At 43.4% G+C, this 26655-nt stretch overlaps 1 long non-coding RNA gene across 1 annotated transcript in view; it reads left to right on the top strand.

Moving 5' to 3' along the window:
• The first annotated feature begins 2474 nt into the window (after positions 1–2474).
• LOC135297781 (uncharacterized) overlaps positions 2475–26655 on the top strand; it is a 28482-nt gene continuing 4301 nt past the window's right edge. Inside the window, exons 1-2 of the long non-coding RNA XR_010359725.1 lie at positions 2475–2617; positions 13835–14052. This is a non-coding gene — a long non-coding RNA (uncharacterized LOC135297781). The remainder of the gene's footprint in view (positions 2618–13834; positions 14053–26655) is intronic.

Genomic DNA, 26655 nt, shown 5'->3' on the forward strand with positions numbered 1-26655 from the left:
TTATGATAAGTTAGTTGAATGAAAATTGGAGTCAATCCAAAAAGTTTTCTATACTGCAGTGTAAACCAGGTGGAGTTCAAAATTATTGGTCCAGAAAAAAAACCAACTTTTTCATAACCAAAAATCCAGGTGACAGATGAGCCAGCTGAACAAAGGCGATTTTATTTCCTACAAAATGGAATGTAAAGATTGCTTCCATGCCACAGCAATTTAAGTGCTCACAGAAATAGCTCTGCTGCAAGAAGGGGTGTTGTGCAGATTAATAATCCTGGCCAAGGGTGCATCTCTGAGTCCCCTCTGCTGCTGCTGAGCACGGAAAAGGGGCCGCTCAGCTGCTCGCAGGCCAGGCTCCATGTGGGACAGAGCATTCCCAGGGCTCTGTGCTGCTGGGGATGGCAGGTGCCAGAGGCCCAACCACTGTCACAGCAGCCTTTGGGCAGTTTGTCACCTGGGCTGGCACTGTCTCTCAGGTAGCAGGACAGTGACTGTGTCCCTGCTGTGGCAGTGCCTGTTCCTGCAGAGCTGTTGGACTTGGCAGGAGTCCTGCTTGAGGAGTCACTGCTAGACCAGGCTGCGGATTGTTCGGTGGGGAAATTGGATCTTGGTGCTGAGCCACATGGAAGCAGAAGTCTTTTAAAATGCAGATTGTCTGCAAAAAAAAAAAAAACAAGAAGAGGCTACTCAAACTTCCAGGAGGCTGAAATTCTGGTCTTTTGTTTGCCAAGGCCACAGAAATCTTCACATATACAAACAACCCCTAATTAAATGAGACCTCCAGAGTGCCCATAAATATTTAAATCTATTGCAACTTTCAGACACATGGTTTGATAATGAAGGTGATCCCCACAAGGGAAATTGTTGATTTTGATCTGGGGGGTGGATCCTGAGCAGAGCACTTGTGATCCAGCCCTAGAACACAAGGGTCTCAGGCACAAAGTCAAGACATTTTCCTTTAGAAAGAAAAGGAAAACTGTAGAGGGAGCACATTTATCTCAAGTGTGGGCTGATGATATGGGCTGCTTTAAAAGTCTGTCAGAGCTACCCTTTTGCCAAAGAATGCATTAGCAGATATCTAGAAATAGCAGGCTTTATATGGAATATGTTGCAGTTGGGGGCTGCTCAGAGGCTCATTTGCCATCCTTCTCCTCCTAAGTACTGCTCAGCTCCACAAGTGGACAATGCAAACCAGTTCTAGTATGGATTATGTGTGGTAACACTCTAATGGATATAAGCACGTGACATTGTATGGCTTATTCCAGGAGAGCCCTGTACTACAAGTGATGGATATTCTTTAAGCTGATATTTTACATTTTGTTGTCCCATTTCTGTGACTTTTTCCGTGATAAATGACTAGGAAAAAATGGCAACGCATAAGACAATGATGGCATTCTCTCTTTATGTCTCCAATTCCACAGGGAGGTGTTTTGCTTCTGTTCTGGAGATTAATTTGTGAAAGCAAACCACCAGGAGTGTAAACCTGAAGCAAGCCACGTTCAGTGGCTGAGCTGACTTGTAACACTGGCAGAGCCTTGGCCACAAAGACAGGGGAAGATTACTTCCTGACTTGGCTTCACAGGGAATTGTACTTTTGGCAAACTGTTAGGGTGTGACTATAAATTTACAGTTTATTTTTTGATTTAAACACAGATCCATACACGAGGAACATGTCCTGCTAAATCACAGCTCCTGACAGCACTCCTGGTCCTCCTTTCTCACGTTTGGGAAGAGGCTGAATTAAATGCCTCATTGTGGTAGAAGAAAAAGAATACTCTGTTGCAGTTTAGAGAACAGTAAGAGATATTTTTAAATTGATGAACTGTCCAAGTTTCTGAAATGCAACAATGTGATTTCTGTTGCAGAAAGGGGAAAAAAAGCCCTGAGAATGTGCAGGGAGTCAGGCAAGTCCCACCACACCCTAAGAAACCAGCTCTGCTGTCATTCTCTAAAACAGAGGGCTGTCATTTGGAAATGTAACAGACAGTTTTTTAGTCTTCCTGTCTGCCCAGCATTTGCTGTTGCTTGTGGTTCAGTATTTCCCAGTAAAATCTGAGCTGTGAACAAAAGGCCAGAAAATTACAACATTTTTGCTGGTAACAGGTACTGGTTACTTCTTCTGCCTAAGAAGAACTGTGGATTTTATGCCCAGAACATCCTTTGGGGCTCTGAACTATCCCGTAACACAAGCATATTAAAAAAAAAAAAAAAAAGTGGGGGACTCTAATAAAAGTATAACCCTTCCCTTGGTGCTACTGCAGCATCAATCTGCTATTTTAACATTGCATTCCTGTTTTTTAAGAGTCTCTAGTCAAAGCACAGGTAACTTTTTAACCACCTGCTTGTTTCCCAGCAAAGTAAGAACTAGAACCTTCTTTGGGGGAAAAAAATGTGCTGCAGAGAGGCTTAACAAGAAGCAGCTGCAGCAGAGCACAATCAATTTAATTGGTCCTGATCAGCTTCACCTGGGCCCCCACCCACACCCTTCCCACAGGTCCTGGGGCCCCATTTAAGCTCAAGCCCAAGTAGTGTTAGTCTCTAGTTGTGCCCTTAGTGCTCATCCTGCTGTTTTATTTCCTGGCTGGGTGTCCCCTGGGCCTGGTTCATCCTTGCTGTGTTTGAGGTAAGTGATAAATGTTGTTATTTGTGCCTGGTTCAGCTCCTGTGGGATGTTGTTGTGGTTAGCTGTGTGCTGGGGTCCCCAGCCCTGCTCAAACTTTTGCTGCCATCTCATATGAGAAGATGGGTAGACAAAGGCTGGAGTGGAACTCTGGGAGGTGAGAGTGGAAACTTTGAAAGTTAAATTCATTTTTCTGCTGCTTTAGTAATACTGGGAAGTGTCTACACTTGCTTTAAGATCTCTAGATATGGGCAGCTTGCAGTTTTTCTGCACTGAGTTGTTTGGTTGGGTTTTTTTTGGCTTAATTGGCCTAAGCAAGGGCAGAAAGCTTCTCAGATGGAAACTGCTCCATCATGTTGCACTGGGCTGTGTGCTTGTCACAGGCTCCTGTCACTGAAACCAGCAGGATTAGAGAGTGGGATTTGCTTCTGTACTTCAGAATAGGCTGTCCAGGGCAGCAGATTACTGGATGCCAAACTCATCTTCTGGAAGAGCCATTCCTCAGCCTGCAGGGCCATGGAGATTACTGCTGGCTCCTCAGCAGAAGGGAGCTGAGAAAGGAGCTGTTTAATGCTGTCAATAGCCAGAGCTTTTTGTGTGTTTGTTCTGAGAGCACGAATGCAGGTGTCATATTCAGCTCAAACAGCCATTTCAGAGTATCTGATTTCTGTGAATTATTATCAGCAGCTTCCTGGAGAAATCAGATAGGGAATGTGGATGTATTGGTGCACCTAGGCCAGATGCAGTTAAAGCTTTTAGAAGTGTTGCAGTTTTAGGGCTCGTCAGATTCACCCAGCTGCTTCTGTTTGGATTCTAATTAGCATCACTTGGTGTTTTTCTGCAGGGTAGCATAGCAAACCTGGCATATTTAATGAGATTGCTGCGCTGCTTTCACAGCTTTAGCTGTCAACCTGCTTTTGTTCTGAGGAAATGAAAAGATGGCTTGTTAAAATCCAAGCTGGAAGGAGGGAAGATGTAAGAGGATGTTTGGACTTCTGAGGTTTCATGAGGCATGAGAAAACAATGGGAGTGTGGAACTCTAGTTTATATGGATAACTGCCCAGTAAAAATATTTCTTCAGATCAGAAATTTCCTTTCTATCTGACTGAGAGCTATCATCTTTCCCAGTGCCTCTTGCTGTTTTGGAGCAGTTTGCAATATGTCCTGCTACTTTGCAGTCTCACTTCAGTTGTTGGTGTCTCAGAGCATCCAGGGGAGTGTGTCATTGTGAGGGGTTTGATGAAGATAATGGGGAAATCAAACAGTTTCTTTTGCAGCATCTGGTTTTAGGAGACTTAAAAAGGTCTGTGTAGACTTTTTTTATACAAAATACTGTGTGCACACCCCAAATATATTGCTGTCCCGAATACCTCACTGAAGGTAGTGATACTGATGTAGCCCAAGGCCTTCAAGCTTATCTGAGTAGAGCAGAGTTAAATGTGCTTCCTTCACCAGGCTGTTCTAACAACTCAGTTGTGTTTTCTGCATTTCATTTTGGTGCTTTATTCATTTGGACACAGCAAATACCTACTGCCCTTCCATTTCCAATGGGCCAGTCCTCACATGAGGACAAATGTTATATTGCTGTTTGCTAATAGGAATTTTGCTCTGTTTTTCACTTGGAATGATTTCTCTGACAGCAGCAGGAGGCTGGTTGGAAACACTCTGGTGATTAAATTTGTGTTCAGAGGTACTTGACAAGATGTATGACACTAAACATAAGCTGAGGGATTTTCCCAATATTTTACCTTTGTTTCTACTGGTCACTAAAGCTGTACACATCACTAGGGCCTTGTGCAGGTGACTGCCTTTGAAAACACCTGTCTATCAGCATACCCTAGTGAGGAATGCTAATATTATTGCTGTGCTAATTAAAAATTATAGCAAATACCCTGTGCCAACTCCCCCTGCATTAATGGAGTTAAAAGAAAAAAAGTTGCTGAGCTTAAGTGAGTTTGTGGAATTTCTCTTAGTTCCCTGTTAGGACTGTCTGTCCAGGCCCTTCTTTCTCATCTGACTAAACTTCAGTATAAGAATTGGAAGGCTGGATCAGATAAATTTGTGTCAAACTAAGAGTCTTCTCTCAACACAGGTTAATAACAATTTCCTGTGGAAAGAGTACAAGTTAGGGCTGTTTGTAGTGTTGGAAACTCTTGGCACCAATGGGGTTTCTGGAGCATTTATCTTTAATTATCAGCAATGGACTTGTGTGAATTTATTTATGTGACTTTGGACTTATTCACGGTTCTTGGATCCTTTAGCAGGTGGTTCCAGAACTTGATTGTGCTTTGTATTACAAAAGTAGCTTCTGCTTTTGCTTAGGACCTGTGGCCTCCTAGATCTAGCATTATAAAGAACTAGGTAACTCTTTTTTTTTCTTCCTCTGTTTTAGTATTTTATAGACCAAGTGCTGCTCCACTGACTGTGGTGGAAGCCTGGGCCAATGTTTCATGAAGTGGAAGTAAACTCCGTGTATTTCCTACCCCACTCCCAGTTAGCTGGCAGTGTATTATGTTAATGACAGCTTGGAGCAGGTGTGATTTCCATTTGTGTGATGAACCAGTTGTGTACTTATCCTTTGCAAACGTGGTGACAGATTGGGAATGCATCCACTTAGACAGCCCATGTCCTCCTCAACACTTGCTTGTGTTGGTGGATGCTGAGCTCCAGTCAATTAACAGTTTGTCAACAGCTGATTACAGGATGGCAAATTTAAGATAGAGCCTCCTGCTAAGTGGGTTTTGCCTCCCTTAGGATATCAGCCCCCTGGTAATGATACTATTTCCAGGCTGATCTTGGTTTCCTTGCTGCTGCCACAGAGCCTGAACAGCAATTTTGTTGAAGTCTGTGAAACTCTGAAGGCTTTCTCAATTTTTCTTCAAAAAAAAAAAGGGAAAGCAACACTAGCATTGAAATGTCTTGGTGACAAATCAAGCCTTAAGCCACTGTGGAAAAGTACTGCTTCACAAAAAGTGAAGGGACTATTTTAGTCACTGAGTCATAGGAGAGATGAAGTTGGCAAGGGCCTCAAAATATCCTGTGGTCCAGCCTGTCATGGCAAAGGGGGGAGAGAAAAGACCCTCAAGCCCCTGTCCAGCTGCAGTTTGCAAACCTGCAGTGATGGTGTGTCCCTGGCCCTGGGGGGAAGGTGAGCTCTCTTGTGAGGTGTGAGCTTATATGTGAGCATTGCTTGTGCTTCCTCTTCAGCAGGACTGCAGGCTTTTGAGGACTTGCTTGTCCTACTCTTCCCAAGGCTTTGTTCCCAAATGTGCAGCTGTGTGTTGAACCTGGGGCAGGTCCACAGCAGCAAGCAGAGTGGCTGGCACTTTCTCCTTTCATTGTTGCTTCTAAATATCTATTCAGCCATATCCATATTTCCAGAGACCCCTTTTGTTTTCCTTCAGCTGTTTTCTGATGCTAAGGTGATGCCTGGCATTGTTTTTTCAATGTGTGCAGCATCCTGTTTATTTGTAACACTTTAGGGTGTATCCTTAGAGATTCAGTTCTCTGCAAAGTACAGATACCAGGCGACTCATGCATTTCCTTAGCTTGTAATGAGAGACAAATAGAGGCACAGAGTGCTTCAAGGATAAATAGATAAACAGTAATAAGTTGTCTCGACACTTCCATTTCTGCACTTAATGGAAGGCACTGAGAGCTGTATGGGCAAATGCTATTGAAATATTTCTATCAATGTAGAAGGAGGGCAAAACACCACCAGAACAGAAAGGCAGCATCCAACGCTCACTTTTTCCAGGAATGTCTAAGTGCCCAGGCTTCCAGGGAGGGTAGTCAGTCTGAGAGAACATCCTTATGTGACTGTGTACAAAGTAAAGATGCCTTTCTCAACTTGCTTTGCTCTTGAAATTGCAGGGTGCCAGCATAAACGGAGTGCACAGGCTTGAAATGAGTTCACTGCTTTTCTGCTCTGCCTCTTCCATGTTGGCAGAGCAGAAGTGGGAGGGGGGGAACTTAAAGCCTGGAACTGGGATGAGAAGGGAAGACTCCCCATGGAAATTGCCTCACTGTAAAAGGAAGGATCATAGGCTGGAGGCAGGATGCTGAAATTCAGGCACCACTCCAAATCATATTGTGGTTTGGGGATACTGCTGGAGTTGAGGCAGCCTCTCAAGGCCAAGTTGCCCAGAGAGCCTTTTTACATCCATCCTTCCACCTCTGCATGGCTGAGGCAAGGACTGGGAATTGTCTGGGTTGTTCCTTTCACTATTCGTGCTGCTTATCACCCTGACCTGGCTTGCTGGGTACAGTTTGCACTCTGCTTTTCTTTAGGAGTAGTACAGGGAAGAGACTCTAGAAGGAATGTAGAAGGGAAATATGAAGAGAAATTTATAACGGCTCATCAAACATGGCCCCAAGTGTTTTAAGATTTACTCAGAAAGCTTAACATGAAACAATTAAACACGTAAGACCAGGATGCCCACATGAAAGTGCATTAAACAGATTTAAGTGTACTCTCCTTCAGGGATAAAACTCCTAATATGGAGTGAAACATTTTTCAAGATCCATCAGTTCCAGAAAATACAGTATCATTCTAAGCATTCAGGGATTTGACTTGAGTTTTTTTGAGCATTGTGATATTTTCTGCCTTGACTTTGCTTTAGTAAGTAATGTGTGTGGTGGTGAACCTTATTTTAAGTCGCTTGATAAGTGTACAACCCAGTGATATCCTTGTTGGGTGCTTGACTGATGTCTTTGCCCTGCTCTCCCTCTCTCCCCCAGTTCCTTATGGCAGAAATCACTTCTGCAATTCCCTTTAATGGGACTTTCCCAGGCCAGAGACAGTTTCTGTAGGACAGGTGTAAACTGGAGTGATCTGTCACGCCGAGTGCTTGATGAACTCTGTTCAGAGGCACTTCACCTTGACAGAGCTCCACTGACTGCAGTGGGCTGCTCTCTAACATTCCCATTTTTAGTGCCATCAAAGCAACGGGCTCAGTAGCACTGCATGCATGACACTTAAATTTTCATATGGACTGGACACTTTTTTGCTTCTTTTTTAGGCACATGTGTTTTGAGGAGGTTAGGGGACAATTCCTTGTAGGTCTTGAATTGCAGTTCAACTTCAACCACAAGGAATGTAAGAACCTTACTAAAACTAAATAGTGTCACTGACCTGCTGTGTTCATCTTGGGTTGTATCTGAGCTCAGTACTGGGCTCTTGGGTGGCTGTTGCTCCAATGCATATTTAGAATTTCTTTTGCTGCCTCTAAGAAGTAATCATCTTGTCACTTTGTGCACTTTGTGTGTGTTATAAATGACAAAACTGACTAAAAGTGAAACTATTAAAATCTCAAACTAAATTATCTGCCTGCATCTTCAGCAGCATTTTTAGGAAGTTTTGAAAACAGGGGGAATAAATCAAATGTAACAAAATGTGCTGAGTCTGGATTTTGGAAGTGACAGCTTTTGACAGTCAGTCTGTTCTCTGCCCAAGAGAAAATTCAGCTGTACATAAACATGGGAAATAAAATTACTTCTTGGAGGCCCTGGTTGTTGAACAATCTATGTTGGCTGAAACTTGGCAGCACCAGCCTGTTCACCTCATTTATGGAAACAAGATCTGTCATTGTACTGTATGAAAAATGAGCTCTCTTTCTGGAATCATCTCCATTAATTACCAGGGTAAAGATCAGATTTCCTTGCTAAAATGAATTTGGACTTTGATAATTACTTTAAAGGGAGCAGTTCCTTGGTCTTGTCTTGACTTTTCTTGTCAAAACACTACTTCTTAACACATTACTTTTGTTGCAGTAAATTGAAGGGAAAAAATGCTAAAAAAAGGACGTAGAAATTGTGTAAGGCATGGTGACAGGTTGAGGTTTGAATTATTGTGCATTTTTTGGCAGGAGTGAAAATGCTTGTGTCACACTCTGCCACCAGTTCCTTCCATGGTGTGCCTGGGAGCATGGAAAACACATTCCTGCCTGTTTCTTTCCTTTGAGGTGACCCAGCCAGGGGCATGGAGAGAATAGGAACAGCCAGACCTTCAAATTGCTCTTCTACCCTCTGGCCCAAGAGTGAATGAGCATCCAGAAAGCTCCTGTGGGAATAAACTGTGGTTTTAAAATTTAAACTGTGAATACCTGCCACTTTGTATCCTGCCTCTCCTTAAAACCCATGAGAATTAGGCTCCTTGCCAGGTTTACAAAGGTAATCAGGCTGAGCACTGGAAATCAGATGTTTTCCTGGGTGAGTCTGGATTCTGAATTTTATTTTTAAATCGAGCACTGTTGACTTTGAGTCTGTTACACAAGGACACAAAAATGAAGGAGACATTCAATAAGTCTCCAGTATTTTTTAATAAGTTCAGAGCTGTAAAGTTTCTGCAGGCTACTTGTCAGGCACGTTCCAGCTGTAAAATAAGTGTTACTGAAAATATCTTAAGATCACTGTATAATTTAGTCAGCTTTGAATGTCAGATCGTACAATGCAGCACATGTGCGTATTTAGAAGGAGAGAACGGGTAAAATTAGCCTGTTTCTGCTGAGATTCCAATTGCAGAGCTGCTTGCCTTGAGTTGCCATTGCCTCAGGTGTGCAGCAGGGTGGATGGGGCTGCACGAGGAGAAAGGGCTCTGGTCCCTTCTGGCACTGAACAATTCCCCTCACCTTCACCTCTGTCTGTAAATGGGTGGAGGAGCACTGATAAAAAGCCTCCTCTAAAAGATAAGAGAACATTTCTACACTCCTGAGGGTTTTACTGTGTACTTGATTCTTTTTTCATTAGGAAAGAGTATTAATTAGCAGTGATATGGCCACTTAGCCTTTTTAAGGTAGATACAGATTAAGTTCTTTCATTAGTTGTGATTCTGTGGGCACCATAATAATTCAGTTCTTGTTGTTCTTGAAATACCTCTGTGGGAAATTATTTTAAAAATCTTCAGCTCAGAGTAACTTTATTTCAACACTTGAAAAACTATTTTCTTCTGTTTTATTTTATTGACATCCAAATGCTCAAAGCATCCTGTGGAAGTTCATCATTTCTTAAAAGCAGTTTTCTCCAAAAACTGTGATCAGCTTTTGGGTAAATGTAATAGCACATTTCCAGAATGATGTTGTTAGACCCCACGTTTTCTGAAAACAAGAAACTCTTTGGAAGAAGCTGTGAGTTTTTACTGCTTCTCTCCTGCAAATGGTTGGCACAATTCATCCCAGATTGCTCCAAGTCATCCAATTCTCATTGTTACTAAAGACAAATAGTCGCCAGTTCCCTTTGTGGTGTGTTCTGAGATGAGCAATCTGGGACTGATAGTCATGCTGGTATGCTGAGCTCATGGGAGAAAAGAGAAATATCCACTCCAGTGAAATCCTGTGTGCAGATGTTGAAATGAAAGGAGTGCTGAAAAATGCCAATTCTTCCCTTTTAGCCTGCTTTTTGCGTGTTCTATCAGTTCTGCTTGATTTGCTGATGAAAACAAGTGCCTGCATTACACACTGTGGATAAGTACTTAAAAATGAATAAAAATTGGAAAGAGGGATGTTGCCTCTGAACATCCAAGGAGAAATGAAAGCCAGCAATGCCAATCTGTCCTGTCAGAGGCCTTGTTGGTGAAACAATAGTTCTTTTTAATGGATTATGTTATCTTCAGAAGGGTGGTGGAACTTAGGAAGCTGTATTTTAACCGTGAACATATTGATGTGCACAAAGCAGTTCCTTGAATGGGAATATCCAAGTATTATATACCAAACTGAAGTGAATAAATGCTTGTTTTTAATTAAGGGATTTGATCCCAATTCTGTTCTGCCAAGACTGCCATGTTTTTTTAGGAAAAGGAGAAAAGGACTCAAATGGTGTAGGAAAAACAAAACCCTGTGCACATGAGAGTATATTTTATTTAATTATTTGGATTTTTGTTACTTTTGAAGATTTACATGGGAGTAATAGGAGAATGAATTTCACATGTTCTACAAATCTCAGGAACCAGAGAGAAAGAGGAGCCAGGAGTGGAGCATGAGGATAATGCAGGCAGGAGGGATAAGGGTCAGATCAGACTCAGAATTGTGGTTTTAAAATGGAAATAGATTCTGGAGGCTTTTATTCCTGCCTTCTGTTTGTGCATCCACAAACACCAGTTTACGTTCTCAGCAATTGCTACATTAGTATGAGTTTCCAAGGATTTTAATATTTTGGATATCCCTGGCAAACTGTGGGTCATAGTTGCAGCTCTGCTAAATTGGCCATAGCACTGCCAGTGTTTTAAACTGTGAATATTAAGTTGAACTGCAGTCTGCTAAGATTGTAATAATTCCATAATGTTTTTCTTTTGTAGGCCTAATTGATTACAAGTTCAAAGCTTTAAAAATTTCAGAGTGGTGCTCAAAAGGGAGTTTTCTTGGTTTTTTTTTTTTGGTTCAAGCAGAGATGGTAAGGATGGACTCCTTAAAGTTTAAAGATTCCTTTATAGAAAATGTACAGGCCCAGCTATAATGATTGAAATTAGTGCTTTGAAGGTCAGTAAATTAGGCCTATCTTCACAAGGGAAGCTGAGATTTGATAAAAGCATTTCATCCCTAGATGATGTTATTTCCGCTATGAATGGTCATCAAAGGGCCTCAAAGTCATCTCTCCCTGGTCTTTTACATAATCAAAGGTGTGTAGTGGAACTTTCTCTTGTATTGGTGTTTTAGGCTAATGGTTATCATGTTTCAGGCATTCAGTGCTTGTTCAGAAACTGGCATTTCTGCCAAAAGTCTCCATGAAAGGTTTCAGTTCAAGATCTGGCTTTGCCTTGGAGTATTTCCCTTCTGGTGGGTTTTCTCCTGGCTCATGAGTCACAGCAGCTCTGTTACTTCTGGACAGTGACACTATTCAGTGTTGCATGTTTCTGTGATAGTATGGACTTTGTAACTGCTTAGGCCTCTGTAGCTGGAGTTGAAGGGCTGTCATCCCTCAAAATAGGAGGATGTTGATCCTATAAGTATGAATAACAATTAGAATTCTATGAGCACTAGAATGCTCAAAGAATTCTAATTCTTTGAATTGGAGAATAACACAAGGTTAATTAGAGAAGATTAATTAGGGGAAAAAAGACCAATTAGAGAACAATGCAAGAATTCAATGAATTCTTGTATCTCACCTGCTCATGGCTACACAGAAATGTAGTTCAGCTTTGGCCCTAAATGTTTAGAGAATGCAGGTTGAAAGGCAGCTCTGTGTGCATGCAGGAAGAGAGGCCACTGAAAGGTGTCTTTAGTGGGAGCTTCCCAGCAGGAAAACCTGCTCCTGCTGATGGGCACGCAGCAAACCCAAAGGGCAGTAAGTGGTTCAAGCAGGCCAAGAAAACAACAAAGGGAATTATTATTATATTATATGATGGATAGCTCCTGGGTTAGTCACTACATGGAAACTTTATTTGGCATTCATGTAGTCTTGAGCCTCAAAGAAGAACCACAGTGTTCCCTTGGGAGATTATTTTAGGATCCCAAAGAATGTATGTGCTGTTCCTCAGTATCGAGGAGCATCATGTGCTCATCCACCCTGGGTTCTTGAATTTAGGAGTGAAAATGCAGAGCATCCCCTGGATGCAGAGCTACTGCTGTTCTGTGGGGGGAGGAAAAGAAAAAGTAGATTGTTTCCATATCCACAGTAAGTTATTTTCCCTCAGGATCCATTTTGCAGTGCACTGCAGCCTTTGGATCTCTCATTTTATAATCATGAGTTCTCTGCCACTAGAAAAGGGAATAGAGATCACATTTGGCATGATGTTATTTAGAGGAAATGGTTTTAGCTGCTAAATAGAAATTTAATTCAAATTAATTGTAAAAATGGTTTCAAGGTTAACTTTCAAACAAATTTCTTGAGGCTTGCTTTTTAGAAGTGGGGGTTTTGCAGATTTTGTTGTTTTAGGAGTAAATTGCTCCCATAATCAAACCAAAAGGAGGTTTCAAGTGCAGCTGTATGTAATGGTGGCATTTGGGCATGAATATCCAGACATTTATGATATAGGAATTGTCCTTTTCTGGTGCAATACACTTTCAACAACAACAGCTAAATTAATTATGCCAACACTAGTTTGCTATTAGCATACCAAAACCATAGATTATTGTGGAGATGATGAAAAAAATGATTCCCTAAGAAATATCCAGACAAGTTGTTTCATCTTCTTGCAGGAGTCAAATGAGACGTAGAAGGAAGCATTAAGTGTTTCTGTGAGCCATGCATGTTGTAAGCCTGGTTTTACCTTCAAATACACCTGATTCCCCCAAAAAGAGTAGCAAAAATTCAGTCCCCACAGAGTGAAGAACTTCAGTTTTGGGAGGTTGCTTTCAAGTTAAAATTTGGCAAATGTGCACAGTGTTTGTTCTGCAGATTCTGGGGCTGCCTGTGCCCTCTCCAGCAAGGGAGACTTCCCAAGTGTGTGGCGATGCTCTAAGAGGCTGCATTTCTCATTTTCTGCTGCTGGGAATGTCGGGGGCTGAGCAGAGCAATGGTGCTGGAGGCAGGCAGTGCACTCCTCAGTGCAATGTGTGACAGGGATGTGTGGCTGTGATGATTCCAGGACAGCTGTGCTAATTTCCAGGTGCTGAATAAACTCCCCTCTCTACATTTCAGTAGGTGAAGGCTCTCTATGCAGGACAGATACCCAGTGGAGATAGACTGCTCTAATTTTTGAGATCGTGAAAGGCTTTTGACACTTGCTCTATTAATTTTCCACTAAGGACAGGGAGTCCTTAAAATAACTGTTTAGCTAACCTCTGTATGGAAGGGCTCTGCCTGTCACTGCTAAAATTGGAAGCACTCACTGTACTAATGGATTTCTCTGCAGCTTCACCTTTATCTCTTAAGTATAGATGTTATTGTTTGAACACTGGTTTGCTGAGTAAAAAGATAAAATGTACATTTTAAATTAATCCTTCTTATCCTCTTTGCTGCCCTCTTCCCTTACAATTTCCTCTTGGAAGCTCAGAACTGCTGAATGACAGTGCAGTTGCTATTGTGAGGCTGTGTCAGCTGAACCACCACCAAGAGGTTTTCCAACACACCTGTCCCTAGGCTGAGACATATTTTAGTTTGGCTTTTCTGAGCCTTCACTCTCAGGACACAATTATTTATTGATATTTATTAATTAGCCCAGCTCACAGAATCCTCTATTGTGAGTTACAGAGGTGCATGGCCTCAAATTTCTGTGCTGTCAGTGTATTACCAATTATTTCCCTGTGTCAAGTATTTGATCCTATTTTGGTTTTTCCATTCCACAAGTTGAAGGGCTCAGTGTGAAGGCTCAGTGCTGTTTTAGTGGATGAAGTTAATCACTTGGAGATTCAAGCCTTCATGCCTGGTACATCAAGCTTCAAAGATGTATTTACTGCTCAGCCTCAAATCCTAAAATCCCAACTGAAGTATTAGCAGCAGATCTCAAAGTAATTTCCTGACTACCTTGGAGGGGACCAAAATCAGCTGCAGCTGTATGCAAGGAGGTGAGCTGAATCTTGGAGTTGTTAAGTATTTGCATGCAATTAATTTTCATCTGATTTAAGATCTCAAAGTTTTTGAAAAGCAGAAAGATCACCCTTTAGAAATGTTTTGTAAAATTGCTTGTCTTACACATGTCTTTGTGAGGGGGAGAACAAGTGTTCTAGAACAATCTATCCTGTGAAAAACCTGTATGAAGCCACCCTAGCATGGCATTATTCATGGACTGCTCTGAAGACAAGTTAGATAAAATACAGATGATGAATCTGCAGTATTTGAATTAATGGTTATCTAAACTTTAGTTTAACAACTCCCATTTGGAATTGAAAAATTTCCCAACTGATGAAATTGAAATCTCCGAACTGAAGTTGTACCTACAGCTTCTGGTGTGTACTGAGAAATACTCTTCATGATTTTTTCCTCCAAGATATTCACTTTGAAGGTGCTCACACTAATATTAGGTCTGATAATGAAATGAAAACCATTTTTTCTTCCCTTTTTAATGAGGCTTTAGTGCAATACTGACAAAAGTTTTGCTGGTTCTGTCTGTGTTGAGGCCCCAATTTTTTTTTCATTTGTTATGTCACTCTGGAGTTTTTCTTCTACACCTGGTAGTGCTTGGACAGTCATCACATGGCTGCTGCCTGGTGGATTTCAAGGTGTTGATGTGAATCTTCTGGGCTTATTTCTAGCAGGACAGACTGGCTTTTACATGGTGCTTATATATTGCACTGTGATTATATGTAATAGAGGTGATGTAGGCTGTAGTAATACATAGAATAGATATGATACAGGGTGTAGTAATACATATAATATAAATTATATAGGGTGTAATAATACATATATATACACATGTATTTATATGTATTATTACAGCATATATCTATTATATGCTTTGCACCTGGCACACCCCTAGATGTTGCATCCAGGACCTTCCCAGTTTCTGTGTGGATGGTGCTGGGATGGCCCAGGAACGGAGGAATTTGCATTCCTCTTCTGGCATCCACGGTGATTTTCCCAGCACAGCTCTCACCTTGGGGTGCTCAGATAGGAGGTGACAGAACATTCAGCACTTGCTGGAGCTCATCAAGACCTTTCCCTGAGTTTCAGTGGGGGTGAAGCTAAAATCACATGGATGTGATCCAGTGACAGATCCTCTGTGATTGCAGGAGGATCAGGGCTATAAAACAGGGCTGGCCACTGATAAAATTGTCCAATCTGGAAAGGCTGCAGTGTCTGGAAGGGGCACAGGCTGATGAGTGGCTTAGGCAGGCACTGCCAGGGACCCAGGCAGGGCTCCCTGTGTAGGCAGAAGCAGCAGGGAGCAGTGCTGGGGTAACCTGGCCCCTCTGGAGTGCATCAATTGCTGTCAGGAGGTGGAGGGTTGGAAAAGCCCCACTGGCTGCTGTGAGGTGCTTGCCATGAAATCCTGCACTGTGTGAGCAGAGGCAATGCATGCAGAGCAGCTGGGCTGGGAGGGTATTGACTGTTCAGGTGTGGAATGAGCACTCTGCTCCCAAAGTGAACTGGAGTGCATTTCAGCAGTGCAGGCAGTCCCTTAGACACCATTACAAAGGCTGCAGCTTCTGTGCTACTCTGCTGTTCACCCCTCCTTTTAATTGTGCTTTCCCAGCTCTTCTGTGATAAAAGAGCCCTGAATATCCACTGTTCTTCCTGGAGCAGAAATCATTTGGAAAGGTTGCAAGCAAACTGCCTAAATGTGGGAGCAGGAGAAAAATTACTATTGGCACTGAGTAAAGAACTGCTTGACTTCTCTTGTGCAGAATGTGTTTTGAAAAACTGTTAGAAAGGCAAGTAGAAATGGCCCCATTATAGTGCTGTTCATTCTGAAGAACTCTGCTGTGACCCTGTAGGACCAGCAAGAGCACCTATTTGAGAGTGCCTTGCCCACACAGCTGAAGCTGATGGAAAGATGACTTTCCTTAGAATAGAAATGTTCCTGCCTGCAGTTCAGGTAGTTGATAAGAGTGGATGTCATGTTTTGACTGCAAGTCACAATAGGTTTCAGCTGGAAACAAACCCAGCCTCCATGGGTTTGTTGTGATAGGAAATCAATTTTAATTCTCCAGTTGGATATGCTAAGAGTAGCAATTGAGCTACTATTTGATTATTGAAGTTTAAAAACCCAATTAAGAGGTACATACCCTCATCCCTTGGGTAACTATGCATGTCTGTATTGGATACTTTTTAGTTTTCTTACTTAGAGATTATTTTCTGAGACATTTAGGAAATGTGTATATATGCAAGTTGTCATGCAGTTATTAAATCTGAATATCAAGGTGCAGTGTGGGCTGATGGCTGGCTGGAGAACCAGGAGCTGCAGCTCTGGGCATTCCTTGTCAGCCAGACCCTGTCCCACTGCCTCTGGGGACATCAGGTCCCTCTGGGGACAGGCCATGGTCGGCTGGGATGTCAGTCTGTGGATCAGGGTTTGGGTCAGGGGCTCCACGGGCAGGGATGGGCATGGCTGTGGGACACAGCTGAGACACCCCCCAGGCAGGGGATGGGGTGAGAGCCTCGCTTAGCAGGGAGCTGAGGGCAGGAAGGGGGAACCCCTCCCCAGGGTAACCTGGCAGAGCTGTTGAGGCAGCTCCTGGCCTTATTCAGAGCTGATCAGCCTTTGGAAGCTCAGGGGGAGGGAGATGCTCTAGGTCCTGAGATCAAGGACGTGTGTAAGTAGGCAGAAAATAAAGAGCAATAAGATCCCTGGGATTCCCTTGAGTTAGATCCTTGTCCATTGTGCAGGGCAGTCATTAATCCAGTTAGAACAGGGCTGCAGAACTTTGCTTTGCTAGTATTTACTGTACACAAATCATTGCTGTCGTTGCACTAATGAGCTGCTTGGTTCATTAGTGCAGCTAAATGCATTAATTAGCTGCCCAGTTGATAGCTCACATGGCCTGGGCAGCACGTTGGCTTCCAGGATGACAATCCTGTTTCCTTCAGGGATTGTCAGGGACAGCGAGGCTGGAGGGGAGCTCAGAGTGGCAGTGCCTCATGGCTGACAGCAGTGCCTGTGAGCAGGGGACAGGATGAGGATGGGCTGCAGCTGGCACAGCTGGCTGTGACCCAGGTGACACTGGCAGCAGTGCCTGTGAGCAGGGGACAGGATGAGGATGGGCTGGAGGTGGCACAGCTGGCTGTGACCCAGGTGACACTGACAGCAGTGCCTGTGAGCAGGGCAGAGGATGAGGATGGGCTGGAGCTGGCACAGCTGGCTGTGACCCAGGTGACACTGACAGCAGTGCCTGTGAGCAGGGGACAGGATGAGGATGGCTTGGAGGTGGCACAGCTGGCTGTGACCCAGGTGACACTGACAGCAGTGCCTGGGAGCAGGGCAGAGGATGAGGATGGGCTGGAGCTGGCACAGCTGGCTGTGACCCAGGTGACACTGACAGCAGTGCCTGTGAGCAGGGACAGGATGAGGATGGCTTGGAGGTGGCACAGCTGGCTGTGACCCAGGTGACACTGACAGCAGTGCCTGTGAGCAGGGACAGGATGAGGATGGCTTGGAGGTGGCACAGCTGGCTGTGACCCAGGTGACACTGACAGCAGTGCCTGTGAGCAGGGGACAGGATGAGGATGGCTTGGAGGTGGCACAGCTGGCTGTGACCCAGGTGACACTGACAGCAGTGCCTGGGAGCAGGGACAGGATGAGGATGGCTTGGAGCTGGCACAGCTGGCTGTGACCCAGGTGACACTGACAGCAGTGCCTGGGAGCAGGGCAGAGGATGAGGATGGGCTGGAGGTGGCACAGCTGGCTGTGACCCAGGTGACACTGACAGCAGTGCCTGTGAGCAGGGGACAGGATGAGGATGGGCTGGAGGTGGCACAGCTGGCTGTGACCCAGGTGTGGGACAGGCTGAATGGCTCATTGCAGTGGGGCTGTGCTGCTGCCAGGAAGGGAGCTGGAGCCTGGCTGCACTTCAGCCACACTTCCCACCATATGATGACTCTTCAGTGTTTGCAGACCACACAATTGTTTGACAAGCCTGTTCTCAGGCAGTACACCTCAAAGTACACAGCTTTCTAAACACGAGTGCCATATGGTTTGTCAGTGAGGTCTCTGCTGCCTCTCACACGCTGAGTCAGGAGGAGATTGCATGCAACCCTTGGCACGTGGCAGGAGAAGCATCTGCTTTGTGACATGAGGACGTGTGAAATGTAGGTAAATCACTCGGGTTCGTGTTCTGCAATACCCGCTGGCCCTGTTTGTGCACTGCAGCTGCACTCTGCCAGGCACTGCACAAACAGAACACAGCCCCACATCTACGTGCTCCAAAGCCTCTCCCTGCTGGATTGGAAAATGTACCAATTAGAAAGTCTGTGTGCAAGGAAGAGCCTCCTGCATTGCTGCGTAGAGATCAGCTCAGAGTGCTAGAAAATAGTCAGATATTCTCATTGGCTGCAAACCTTTCACAGCAAGGTTGCTCTTGTTAAAATCAGTGCTGTATTCTACTGTCCAGACTCCTCTATGTTGCAGTCAGCAAGTCTGCAAAAAATATTTTGAGACTCAGCGTTTCCTTAGTAAGCCTTAAGAAAGCAGCACAGTTGTTTTAGATGTTATTTGTTAAATATGGCTTAATTAAAAACTGGTTTCGCTGAGTTTGGAGCCTGAAACAATTCCCATGAATTCCTTTGAGGATATTTTATTCAATTTTATTAGCAATTAAATCTAGCCCTTAACCCTTTGGAGACTGCCAACAAATTGCATATTTGGGGAAAGCAGCTTAGTATTCATTGGTCAGCTGTCTAGAGACTGCCAATGTTTCAAGGAATAAATAGATTTTTTTTTTTTTCCACTGGGCAAAGTTGTCTGCCAAGTTTTCACCAGATGCCTGTTAAGCTGGGATTTACAAACAGTTCTGATGCAGGGATCAGGGCAATCTGAGTGACTCAGCTGCTCCTCTTAGCTCTCATCTGAGCTGAGATGCAAGCTATAAGCAAATTAAAGTATTATTTGATAGTGTTCCCTGAAAATAGTGAGGCTCAAAGCCATTCTCATAGCTGACAAGGGGCACATCTCAAAGGAGATGTGTAGCTGGCATTGCCTGACTTCTTTGGGAATCCTCAGAGAAGCCAAGGAGCAAATAGCCATGAAGGATTAATTGCCTTTGTGGCACCAGCAGTGCCCAGCTCAGTGCCTTGCCAGCAGCAGCTGGGAGAGGTGCTGCTCCTGTCTGTCCTGGCACTTGGGGTGACACTTGGGGTGACACGTGGGATGAGCATTCCCCTCTGAGCACAGCAGTCAGGCTGGGGAGGTGTTTGCTGCAGACCCAGGACACCCTGCAAGGAGCACCAGCCCAGCTGAAATTTGGCAAGAGGAAAAAGCTCAAGGAAGATAAGCCTAAATAATTCCTGCTCTTAAAATCTGCCACTCTGAGGCTGAGCATGTAGCAGCTCTCACCTACAGATACAAACTGAGGGGAGCAGGGCAATTTAGGAGGTGCTCGGGTTCCTTTCCAGCCCAGTTCTCCTGACAGGACAGCAAAGGGCAGGTGTGTGTGGGGTGTGGAAAGTAAGGATGGGAGGAGGATTCCTGTGTCCTGCTCTTCCTTTCCAGCACTCAGAATGCCTGGAATTCATGAGGTGTATTTGTCACTGCCTTTTATTTAAAAAAAAGTCACTCCAAACATGTGAAACCATGAGCTGCATGTGCCAGTGGAAAGTTGGAGGCTGCACAAAGTAAGAGATGAGAGTTATAGAAAGTTCCTTGGCTAAAAAATTTAACAGGAGCCTTCTGTGGCTCTGTGCTGTTGTTCACTAGTGGTGTGAATGAGGGTCCTAGAGAACTCATGGGAAGTAATCCAGAGCTGAGGCAAAATCAAGAAAATCTACCCCCAAAGTTTCCTGCCAGTGATAGCTGCCCAAGAAGAGAAATTTAAGTTGGTAGAGGAAATATTGCTCCCATGTGGCTCCACAGATGTTGATGGTCTGAATTTAGAAACAGAGTCCCTCCCAGCAGCCAGAGCCCTTATTGTCTGCAATCATAAACACAAGTTACTGTGCATGATTGAGGCACCAGATTTTCTTGTGTTATCATGCAGGAGAAATACAAGCAGAGCTTCCAAAGCTATGCTTCCTTTCTTCCAGAGTTTTTTTATTGGCCTTGATAGTCCAGGGAGAGACTTACTGCTAGAGACTTCTTCCCACAAATATTTGTGTTCCTGTTGCAAATTCATTCTGGGTGTGTTTTGTCTTGTTTGCTGCTCTTCCACTGAGTTGTCTGAATTTTAAATATTAATAGCTGCTTCCTTCAGAGCTGTCTCTCCATGTGACTGTTGTGGGGATGTTAATTCTTGACAAATAACAAGATACAACAATAGCTGTATCAGACAGGAAATCCTTTTGATAAGAGCTGGAGGTGTGACTGGTAACCAGCAAATTGAGCTGAGTGTGTGTCTAACTCAGTCTGACCCTTTATTTGATCCTGGGCAGTTTAATTCACTTCATCCTTTCTTTTTGCTCCTTGAAAGTGTGGGGATAATGCCCAATCTTGTGGTAACTTGTTAATTCCTGTAAGGTTCCCAAGCTGTGAGTTGCTACACAGTATTGAAGCAAAATTTATATAATCTGAACAGCATTATTACTCCTATTATTAACTCTTTTTGCGCTTTGTCCAAGCTGAATGAAACCCAATTTAGTCTTGCTGCATGTGAGCTTTTCACAGTTCATGCTCAGATATAATGCATAATTCATATATTAAAGAAACAACTTTTATTACCATGCTAAGGTAAGCAAAGGTAGGGGAGAACAAAGATACATATTTTACAATCTATTAATTCTGGGCCATTGAGAGAGCAAAATACTGAGAGGGTTACTCAGGGTGGTATCAGTTCTCCAGGCTGCTCAGGGCCATAGGTAATGGATGATGGACCTTTCTGTGCATGATATGCATTATGCATAGTTTTTGGACTAGTTGTAATCAAGTCTAGGAATTATGCCAATTCATTATTGGAGTAGATTATGGCATTTAGCACTTACGTGGCAGTTTTACATTGTTCAAGGGGAATTATAACCAATTAACCCTTGCATGTCTGCAGAGTACAACTGCTGCAGGTGTGAAATGTAGCTACAAGAAGCCAGTTTTTTGAAATTTGATACCAAAATCAGAATTTAACCTCAAGCTATTCACCTCTTGTAATGTGATCCATTCTATAGGATTTCCTTTATCTCAAAAAAGGAGTTCTTAAAATGAGTGGGTTAGATGAATGCAAGAATATTCTGCATGATTGGAGGGCTTGACTCCCTGGATGTTAATATGATGCTAGAGGTGAGCAAGTAAACTTGAAATGGATGCATCCTGTCATTAAATCTTGCACTGAGAACATCCTGCTTGGCAAGGACCCATGCTGCCAGGAGAGTGAGAGTTTGGTTTTTAAGTGATTTACCCCTTTTTGATTGACTTGTGGACTCCAAACACGTGAAACCATGAGCTGCATGTGCCAGTGGAAAGTTGGAGGCTGCACAAAGTAAGAGAGAGATGAGAGAGGTATAGAAAGTTCCTTGGCTAAAAAAGTTGTTGTTATGAGTCATTATTGCCTGGGCTTGCCAAAGTCTTCTGACAGTTTTCTGTTTGCTAATTACCTATGACTCTTGGAATGCAACTCTTCTAAAGCCAGTTTCTCTTCTCTTCTCTTTCCTGGGAAAATAGCAATTATGGATTTACTGAACAAGCTTGTAGTGCTGTACTACCAAAGGGAGAAAGAGCAGCTTTAGATGAGGATCCTTGATGGTTTTTTCTTGTGCTCAGCACCAGCAGCCCTCTCTGAAAACCCTCTGGAGCTTCTTGCTTAGCTCACTTCTCCAAAATGCCCTGCTGTAGGCTCAGGACTGGCATGGGTGTGAAAGTTTGTCTTTTTCCTCTTTGTGTGGTTTCACTGTAGGATTGCACATGCCAGTGGGATTGTATTCTTTGTCACTTTGTTTCTACTTGTTTGTAAATGCTGGTAAATGTTGTATCATTTGTGACTGCTCTGATTCTTTTCATCCGTAAAATTGTGTGAGGAAAGAGAAGGCTTTCACAGTCTGTATTTTGCTTTTAAGTCAATGTATCTTTGGAAAATTGGGGCAGCACAAACCAACTGTATTGGGACCTGTTTCAGTGTTTGATTGAGACAGTCACTGCTTTGCTCTGGGAGGACATTGGGTGAATGGCTTTTCTTCATTAAATGCTATTTGTTCTAGTCAACATGGCTGCTCCTATTCCCATTCAAGTCTGATTCCTGTTTTCTTGCAGATCAGATTTTAGAGTAAATTGCATGGGCAGAATCAAGGCAGTTGTAATGAAAGCTAAAAGGCTCAGGTTCTGATGTGCATTTGAGGTCACTCTAACCTGAGGTGCTGATTTCAAGTTGGAACAATGAGAGAATGACAGGATAATGTTACTGTGAAAGCACAATTCATCTGGCTGTCTTTCAGTTCCCCACACTATTAGGCCTAGGCCTATTAAGAATCTGAAACACTCTGAAGAGGCATTAAAAACTGTTGATGAGAGAAGTTCCTATCAAAGTCCATTAGCATAAGTGAGTGGCCAGAGTAGCTGGGCCTGACATATTTCATATTCTTTTGCTACAAGGGTAAATCTGAATTTCTGAAGAGCTTTCAGGCTCAATCCTATTCAAGATGATCTCACATGGCACTTAGCATTCCCCCTGCTTTTCAGGCACTTGTGTGAGGAGCAAGCACTCTGAGAACAAGGCCTGCACTCACTGCAGTAGATAAAAGGAAGGTGGGAGGAGGGAAAAGACCTGAAGCATGGCTGCAAGGGAAGACAGATTCCTGGATGATCAGCTTTGCATGCAAAAGGACCTCAAAATTGTCACTAGGTATTCTGCAGAGAGGAGAGAAAAGCTCCCTTTCTGCTGTCAGAACTTGTAATAGATCCTTGGATATTGCAACACCACATGGATGCAGGAAACATCAGAACTCTGTGGTTTAATAAACCTGATATTTGGCATGGTGGCACTTAGCAGTCCAAAGCAGGCTGAGCTGTACAGGTCACTGGGAAAAGTCTGCAGCTTTTTTAAAGAAAATACAAATTAGAGTAACCAATCATAATACCCTGCAATGTAACTCGCCTCAACCAATTCAGGTGTGTTTACAAAAGTCAGTGTCACAAAAAGCTGCAGGAACGAGGTGTTCTGGCTCAGCCTGCCCGTGGCAAAGAGCCTGGCTGCTCCACTGCCAAGGCAGGAGCAGCTCCATCGGTGTTTGTGTGGCTGGGCTCCCCAAAAGGAATCAGAGCACACTGGTCCCAAACTGCTCCGCTGGAAGCGAGGCAGAAAAAGGCATAAAAAACTTGCAGCAGTGCAGAAGAGACCAGAACTAGATCTGGCACTGCCAGCAGCTTTCCTGTGGCATCAAGGCCTTGTCACCTGTCCCTGGCTGAGCATCCTCTGTGGTGGGCACCAGGAGCACCTTCCAGCAGGGCAGAGCACTCAGTTCAAGGTGTGATCCCCGTGGGGTGCTTGCATGCTGGGATGTGTTCAAATCCTGCTTTGTGATGCTCTGGTGTACCACAGTGAGAACACAGCCAGTGGAATGTGGAAATGGGGAGAAAGATTCTAGAACTCAGTGTTTCAAAGCTAATTTAGGTTGAATTATAGCTGCTTGTTCTCACGTTTGAGGTGGGTAGGATGGTAAATCAGATGTTGGGTAGTTTATTTAGCTCAATTTCCAAGAGAAGCTCAGTGTGCAAAGCGGAGCTAAATTTCTCCATGCAGTCAATGCAGTTAAATACCTGGCTGTGTTTTCCTGTGGATATTTTGGCACTGAGTGTTCGTGAGGACACGGACCCTCCTAGGGGATCCTGAACTGAGTGTCAGAGGTCTTGGGAAAGTCTTGGTCAAATCACCAGCACAGGGCATGTGCTGAAGCAGATCAGTGCTTACTTAATCCCACTTAGCTACACACAGGCAGATCATGACTTTGAGCTGTTTTACAGTGATTACAGCAGGCTTTGTGCTTATTTAAACCATGCCAGGTGAACAAATTCTAGAGGAAAATGGTCTCTTCAAACAGCATACAAATGGGTTACGAAATCAGATTTCTACTTTTTGTGTTATAAATTCAGAAATATCTAATATAAAAAAAATTCAGCATTTTAACTGGGTATTTAAACTGTTTATACTCTAAGCAAACATTAAATGTTTACTTGTAATTATGTATTAAAATTATTTGCTTGAGGAGGAGAAAGGTTAAATCAGTGGTGTATTAGAATACATTGCTTATTCATGTAAGCATAAACAAGTAAAGTAGGGAATAAAACTGTAACCTTGATAGTGGAACAGGAATATCTGTAATCAGGCTCACATTTCTTTGCCAGTTGTCCATATCATTCTGATAAATGAGTTAAACAGGAATGGTATCTTCTATGGATTAGCCACTGACTGGTGTCTCAGTATTCCATAGGAGCATGGATCCTTGGGAGATGTATCCTGCATTTTTGAAAGGATGTCACAAAGATGACAAAAAGCAGTATCAGCTAGCAAATGTTGTTCTAAACTAGGATGTTCATCAATATAGATAATTTATCCCTTAACCTAAATCTATGAACTTACATTATCACAGAAATTGTCCCTTCAATGATTATATACCTTTCAGTGTGTGTTCTTCTAAATGTAATAAATGAGTAAAAGATGGGCTAGAACTTGCCTTTCCTCATCCTCTGTCACTGTTTCCCCTTGCAGCCCATGGAGATTCTCCTTTAGTGTTGCTTTGTACCAGTTCCTATCACTTGGCTGGATCTTGGCTTACTCCTAAGTGGCCAATTAATGGTGAAAGATGTGATATATTACAGGAGGAAGACTCGTGGGAAATGCTCATCCTCTCACTGATTGCTTTCCTCTCTATCAAATTCTGAAGGCGGCAGGTGCAGGCATTTCCTAGCCATACTTTACCATTTGTTCTCACCATCTCCCAGTCCTGCACACTGTGGAAGCTGCTGTCCTGAAGGAGCTCCTTTTGCACAGCTTCTGTCTCTGCAAACACTGCTTTTTGTACCTTACAAAATACAAGTGCCAGGGGTTTGTCATGTGAAGCACTTGGGGTGCATCCTGATTAAACAGTTGGGAAATGTGTTTTGTTCATGGAAACAGCTCTGCTTGTCCCTCTTTTCTTACTTCACACTTCTCCTGTGCAAGGTTTGTCTGCTGTAAATGCCTGTTGACTGACAAGTTATCCACATTTACATTAGCTTCTGACTTCTTTGTCCTTAAGGAAGCTTGCAGGTGGAAGTGATTTATGAGAAGAACCAGGGCTGAACCTGGAGTAAAGCAAATGTGTTGCAAGTCCAACCTAAAAATAATCACCCTACAAAGACTTTGATTTGAGAATAAGCTTGACTGGAATGCAGGTGCCAGTGTAGGAGCCTTATTTCTGAAATACCCCAGTAATAATTTCTTTCATACTTTAGGAGTGTCCTGTAATTAGGAAGGGTCTTTTTCTTTTAGTCTCCTCTATTGTGCTGGACAAGTTATATGTGTAATACAATACCTGATGAATATTCATATGTGACTCCTCATAAAGTTCTCATAAAATCGATACTAAAAGGCTGAAATTGTTTGAGAGGTGGCAATTACCGACTGCAAGGAAATTATTCTCCACTGAACACTTGCAACAAGAATCACTGCCAAAATGCTGCTGATGGAAAGAGTATTAAATAGTGAGTGTAAATCACAAAGCTATTACAGTGGTTTATATAAAATAGTTCACTAATGGATCACAAACTGTGGCAGTTACGTTTATAACAAGCAGACTCCTGAATTTAGACAAATAATGGGGTGTTTTATTGCATGAGGGCTTGAAGAGCACTATATTCCCTTATTGCTGGGCTATTTCACAGTTACTAGCAAGCCTGAATTGTGCTCACTGGGTGAGTACTCCCCTGCCTTGGACAGTGTATTTGGCTGTGTTGTGAAATGAGGCACATCTGACACTGAGCTCTTGGGGTTTGATGCAGCAGTGTCACCTGGATACGTTTTTAGGAGTGCACCAGAGCTGTTTGGGCACAGCCAGCCAGAATGGTTTAGAGGGCCTGTGGGGCAGAGCTTCCAAATTCAGCCTCTCCTTCACCTGTGGGCATCCAAGCAGTTTCTGTGTGCTGTGGTGGGTTAAACTGGTACAGAACAGCATAAAGTTTTCTCTTGCTCACTGATGTGATGGTGGGCAGATGGAGGTGTGCAGATACTACAGTTTCCTTTAGAGCTTCTGGCAGCATTCCACATGCACTTTGGTTCCTTCTCTTTGTTCCATGTGGGATTTAGCTGTGTCAGAATGGTTGGCTTTTAAATTGCAAACGGGCAATTTGAGTGTGTTTTGCAGACAGCCAGATTTTACCCACAAAGCTGCTTACCTGAAATATGAAACAGATTTTTGACTCAAATGTGTGATCCAGGTAAAGGAAGCAGAGCTAATCAAAAATGAGCAGTAATGCCATGGGAAATGAAATTGTTATCTTGCATTTGTGATCTTGGTGTGTCTGGGGAGATTCATTTGTATGCCATGGCACAGACAAAGCAGCCCTGTTTTGCCCCTGTGTCAAACCTCGTTAGCCCTTGAGAGCCTTCAGGGAATAAATACTGCAG

This window comes from Passer domesticus, chromosome 3 (assembly GCF_036417665.1).
Source record: "Passer domesticus isolate bPasDom1 chromosome 3, bPasDom1.hap1, whole genome shotgun sequence".
In the NCBI taxonomy this organism is placed as follows: domain Eukaryota; kingdom Metazoa; phylum Chordata; class Aves; order Passeriformes; family Passeridae; genus Passer; species Passer domesticus.